Genomic DNA, 6,094 nt, shown 5'->3' on the forward strand with positions numbered 1-6,094 from the left:
AGTTAATGGAGCCTCAATTAAGCAGTAGTTGGTCATGTAATTAGGTTGACAAGTATCCAGGCTGTTCAGAGAACACTCAGAAATTCTCTTGCATAGGACAGGCCCAAACTGTTTCTCCAACCACAATATGTGTGGTTGAACTTTATGAACTTGGAGGTCTTTTCCAAGTTTAATGATTCTAGGAATCTCTGATATACATCACCATCCTTCTCTCGTGGTCATACAGCTAACCACAAAGCAAAAGCTGCTCTGGAAGTGTTTCCCTCAGTCCTCCATCTCCAAGGAACTTCTGAGGCTCAGATGAGCTACATCTTGGGGGGTTTTGCCTTGAGTTCACTCCTCTTCTCTAGAGGGTAATTTCTTCAGGGGCAGATGCAATGTCTTCTCTGACTCTGTAAATTTACGGCGTCCCATCAACATAATAATACAGGGATGATGAAGTGGAACAACTCAAGTGCAAGTCACTGGACAGGTGGCTTGGTTTTAGTAGTTAGCTTGTAGGTATTTCAAAGCTTTGGCAGGTGTCAGTGATGCTGTTTGTACCATATGTTATTTATATGGCGTTATGGCCAAGAATGAGAGCAGGAGCTCTCAGAGAAATGGCATCTCGCTGACTCAGCCAATTCTAGATGCACATCCAGTATCATCATAGGATCCAAATGATGAGCTATTTTTGGTAAGCTTAGTACTGCTGTGGTTTCTGAACTATGTATTTTCATCCCAAAGCATCCTGGCATTCATTGCACTTGTCCTTCCTTCTCCTCTCTCCACTCACTGCAAAGGGACAGACAAGGTGCCATTTCAGTTAGCACTTTAATTTTAAGATGATTTAGTGCTGTCAGAAGGGGGTGGTGTGGCAGTTCTCAAGATATTTTCTGTCCAAGAGGAAGATATAGTGCAGGGAGCAGGACAGATATTTCCTAGAATCACAGAATATGCTGAGTTGGAAGGAACCCACAAGCATCATTAACTCCCAACTTCTGGGCCTGCACTGGGCACCACAAGATTCACACCATGTGCCTGACTGCCCTGACAAACACCTCTTGGATTCTGTCAGGCTTGGTGCTGTGACCACTCCCCTGAGGAGCCTGTTCCAGTGCCCAGCCACCCTCTGGCTGAAGAACCTTTTCCTAATATCCAACCTCAACCCCCCTGACATGACTTTATGCCATTCCCTCAGGTCATGGCATCACCACAGAGAAATTTCATGATTCCCACCCCTGTTTTCCTTCTGGAGCTTTCAGTGAGCAGCCTTGCTCTGCACAGCTGGAGAGGGCAGGGAATGCCAGTAGGGCTGGGAGGAGGTGAGCAGAGGTGGCTGCCAGGTTCTGTGGAGGAGAGGGGACTGCTGAAGGGCTGTCTTGTCCCCTGACTGAACAAAGGGAGGGTGAAGAAGACACAAAACCCTTCCCTTTGCCCCCTGTGTTTTGCCTTGCCTCTCTGTGCCCCTGCTCAGACCGTCCTCCTTTCCATATCACCCAGAAAGGAGCTGCTGTGGGGAGGGAGGGAGGGAGGGAGGGAGGGAGGGAGGGAGGGAAGGAAGGAAGGAAGGAAGGAAGGAAGGAAGGAAGGAAGGAAGGAAGGAAGGAAGGAAGGAAGGAAGGAAGGAAGGAAGGAAGGAAGGAAGGAAGGAAGGAAGGAAGGAAGGAAGGAAGGAAGGAAGGAAGGAAGGAAGGAAGGAAGGAAGGAAGGAAGGAAGGAAGGAAGGAAGGAAGGAAGGAAGGAAGGAAGGAAGGAAGGAAGGAAGGAAGGAAGGAAGGAAGGAAGGAAGGAAGGAAGGAAGGAAGGAAGGAAGGAAGGAAGGAAGGAAGGAAGGAAGGAAGGAAGGAAGGAAGGAAGGAAGGAAGGAAGGAAGGAAGGAAGGAAGGAAGGAAGGAAGGAAGGAAGGAAGGAAGGAAGGAAGGAAGGAAGGAAGGAAGGAAGGAAGGAAGGAAGGAAGGAAGGAAGGAAGGAAGGAAGGAAGGAAGGAAGGAAGGAAGGAAGGAAGGAAGGAAGGAAGGAAGGAAGGAAGGAAGGAAGGAAGGAAGGAAGGAAGGAAGGAAGGAAGGAAGGAAGGAAGGAAGGAAGGAAGGAAGGAAGGAAGGAAGGAAGGAAGGAAGGAAGGAAGGAAGGAAGGAAGGAAGGAAGGAAGGAAGGAAGGAAGGAAGGAAGGAAGGAAGGAAGGAAGGAAGGAAGGAAGGAAGGAAGGAAGGAAGGAAGGAAGGAAGGAAGGAAGGAAGGAAGGAAGGAAGGGTGATGAAAGAAAACAAAACTAGGTGCTGCTGTCAGGGTGAGGTGGTAACAAGCCACAACAAGCCCAAGCCACACCGTGTTCCTCAGTGACAGGAGGCTGCCAGAAAGGGCTGTGCAGCACACCATGGAAACACCACCACGCCAGGCGTGGCTGTGCCTCAGCCACACAGCTCTCCTCCAGATTTCACCATGTGGGGGCCAAGTGGCTCCTGGGTGCTTTGGAAATTGGACACAAGCCCATGGGAGTGGAGTATATTAAGAGAAGAACAGTGCCAGCTGAAAAGGTGCAGATACAAGCACTAAGTGGAAGAAAGGGATACCAGTCCTTGTCTTTGGGTTAGTGTGTGGGACAGTGCAGGGCAAGGACAGGACCGTGGCCCCTGCCACCTTAGCAATTTATACAGTAAAACATTCACAGTATTATACTTGCCAGTTCAAATCGTGTTGCACAACAGTGCTTTTTTATGGGTGTTGAGCAAAGCCATTTTGAATGAGATGAAGAGTGCAGTAGCCTGATTTGCAGCTGTGTGCCTCAAGAACATGGCATTTCTGTTTCTCTGTTGGACTCAGTTAAACATTATTCAGTCTGTAATTGTTCTCTGTCTGGACTAGACAGATCAGTTGTTTCTGCTCATTGTAAATTGCATTTTCTTGCATAGTTTGGTGTTTTGCTCTCTCCCCTTGGCACCTGATTGTTTACATGTACCTCAATCGATCCTGCATGGACAAGGTGGAAAGGCTCAGTTCTTTGTAGCTTCCAGCCAGGATTCACTTTACAGATGATAACTGGCAAAGCCATTCACCCCCTGGGCAAACATGGCAAATTAATTTTAAAGCTAGGCAAACAGGAACAAGTTCTTTGCCTGCATTTAGCCACTCTGAAAAGCCTTTTGCCAAGGACAGAAGGGTTATCTGAACAATTTGGGCAGAGCTGTTCTAAATGGGAAGACAGGCTGGAGCCAGAGAACATGGGAGAAACAGAGTTATTTCTGAACACTTTACTGGAACTAAGAATTAACACTAGTCATCATAGTTCTGCTGGTTAATGGCAAAGTGTGCTGCCAAACTCAGCCACTGCCCCAGCTTTTGGCATGGCACTGCCATGTCTCACAGAGCTGCAGAGCAGCGAGCCACCTTGCCCTAGCCTGGAATCATCCCCAAGACACCGTGTTTTCTTTCACTGCCCTGAAAGCCAGTACTTGTTCTGGCTTCCCGGCTTCCTGCCTCGCTGTTCCAAACACAGCAAGGTGTGGGATGCAGACATGGAAAGCTGCAGGGTGTTTCTGAGTGCTGCATGGCAAATGGACAAACTCACAACTTCCATCCACTTGCCAGACAATAATTCACACATAGTCATGACAATTTACTTCTAGCAGTCAGTCTGCAGGGATGTTGTGGCTTCAAAACCCAAAACCAGTGTGGGAAAGCAGGATTGTTGCTACCTTTGGATGCTGACTGACCTTTTTCCTGCTTTGCTGTGGCTATCAATCCAATTCCAGAAGCCAATTGAGCAGGACTGCATAATGTAACCTCTGCTATCTACATCTGTGTCTGCATACCTGGACAGAGAGAGATCAACTCAGGCAGAACATCCTGACTGACACGTACCAGAGTGCAACTAAGAGGGAGACACCAGCAATTAACAAGCCTCTGGTAGGAGTGACTGATTGAGAGATGCTCCAGACATCCAGGTTAAGCCCTTCATTTGACCCTGAGCAAATTATTCAACTCCTATCTGTAAAATAGGGTTAATGGCATTCTTCTGCTCTGTCATGCTCCTAATGCCTAAAGAAGTGTTTGGAAAGCCTCAGTGGAAGTACAGCAGAGGAATTTCAACCTGCTCTGTGCTGGTGTGCAGGGAAAAGGGTTTGCCTTCAGGCACAGCAGTGCTGAGAACCAGCACTGCAGGTTCACTCTGCCATCAACTGGCAGACACTTGTGAGATTTCCAACCTGGAGGAGCCCAAGGTGTGAGCACAAAGATGACCCTTTCCTTCAGCAGTCCCACCAGACACAGTATCTGAGGATGCAGCCTGGACAGTGACTGAACCCTGCACCATCCACTCAGTGCACTGTGGCTTGTTTAGCTGGTGGTCTGCTTTCCCAGCATAGGAGATGCTACTCCTGTCCTGGAAGACAGATGTTCTCACTGTTCTGCAGCAGCACTCCTATTCCATGACAGTGATACATAGCAGGTGCATCCAAGAGTAGCAGAGAATGTACCTTAACCCTTTACATGCTAAATGCCCTCATTTCTCCATTCTCTTTAAGTCCTCGTTTGGTGCGTTTGCCATTTCATTCTTGCTTGCCCACCCAAATCACACAGGGACAGAAATCAGGGCAATTCTTTTCCATATTAAAGAAGAAAGTTAAAACAGTTGTCATGCCCCTTGAAACTCACAGAATACCCGAGAAGACTGTTAGCACAATAGCTGGAGAACAAAAATAGCTCAAATCTGAACTTCCCAGAATATCACAAAGACTATTTGGCAGGGGCTTAAAGAGAGGGCATGTCTTTTCTGGCTTGATGAAGGGATGACATTCCTGTTTAGAACAGTTCTGTTAATGCTACTGGCATTTTATTGCTACTAACTGTTGGTACACAGGATAGGTAGTGTTTAAAATAATCCTGGATCCTACCTTCAGCTCCAGGGATCTTGCTTGTCTTACACCAGTTTTGAAGGAAGGCTCATATTCTTTTATACACAAATGCAGCTCAGTGAAGTCAGGGAGAATTTTAAATGCTTGTAGCTCAAGCTTTGTAGAGGTTGAAGATGGCATGGCATAAGTTAAATAGGCTGGATCAGTTTTCCACACTTCCACTTTTTGCATGGTTCCTGATCTGCTTGAATGCAAATTAGCTGTGGAGTTTTACTCATATTTTATACCAGGGTAAACAAGGTCTCCTTGAAATCATAGAAACCAGTGATCCAGGAGAAAATAGGCCTAATACTTTTCCCACTCCACCCCCTTCTGCAAGGCAGGTTCAGGAGTGCCAGGCTTCCTGGCATTTATTTCAGCACAGATCTAATCCCAAATTGGCTGTGGGAGCTGTCACTTACCTCAGGCTGCATTTGATAGGGCTCAAACAGTTCCCACTTTTGGAAAACTTCCACTCCATCTACTTGGCCCTGTACCTGCCTCAGGTTTCTATATCAAGGAGTTTAGCTAGTTCCACTTCAAAGTCTCTGTTTATTTAGATCTTTTTAATAGTGAGCCACAAATAGTGCTGAGCACTGGCACCTCCCAAATTGTGCTCGTGGGCACCTGTCAAATGTGTTGCACCAGGAAGATAACAATTCATATTTGCTTAACTCCTTCAGTGCTCAGGGCAAACATCTTGCATTTAGAGTGGCAAAAGGTGGGTAATGGCAAACCTGCAGCAAAGCAATATGTAAAAAAGAAGTAACAGTAACTTGTGTGATGATCTGATGTGGGCAGATCTTCCTTATGTATCATCCAAGCTCAAACCCAGCACGGTCATGTGGCCTGCCAGTACCCGAGGGAAGCCCAAAAGAAAGAGGGAGAGGTACTTTTTACAAGGGCATGTAGTGATAGGACACGGGGGAATTGCTTCAAACCAAAAGACAGTAAGTTTAGATTAGTTATTAGGACAAAATTCTTTACTGTGATAGTGGTGAGACACTGGCACAGGTTGCCCAGAGAAGTTGTGGCTGCCCATCCCTGGAAGTGTTCAAGGCCAGGCTGGATAAAGCAACCTACTTTAAAATGGCTGGTACTTCTCCACATAGACCTACTGCCCTCCCGTGGCTGCCAAGGAGCATCTCTGAAGCAGAAACTGAGATCATGGACTGAGGGAAACAAAGAAAAATAACTCTATATTCAATTTAAACCAAAACCCA

Source organism: Passer domesticus, chromosome 3, assembly GCF_036417665.1.
Source record: "Passer domesticus isolate bPasDom1 chromosome 3, bPasDom1.hap1, whole genome shotgun sequence".
NCBI lineage: Eukaryota > Metazoa > Chordata > Aves > Passeriformes > Passeridae > Passer > Passer domesticus.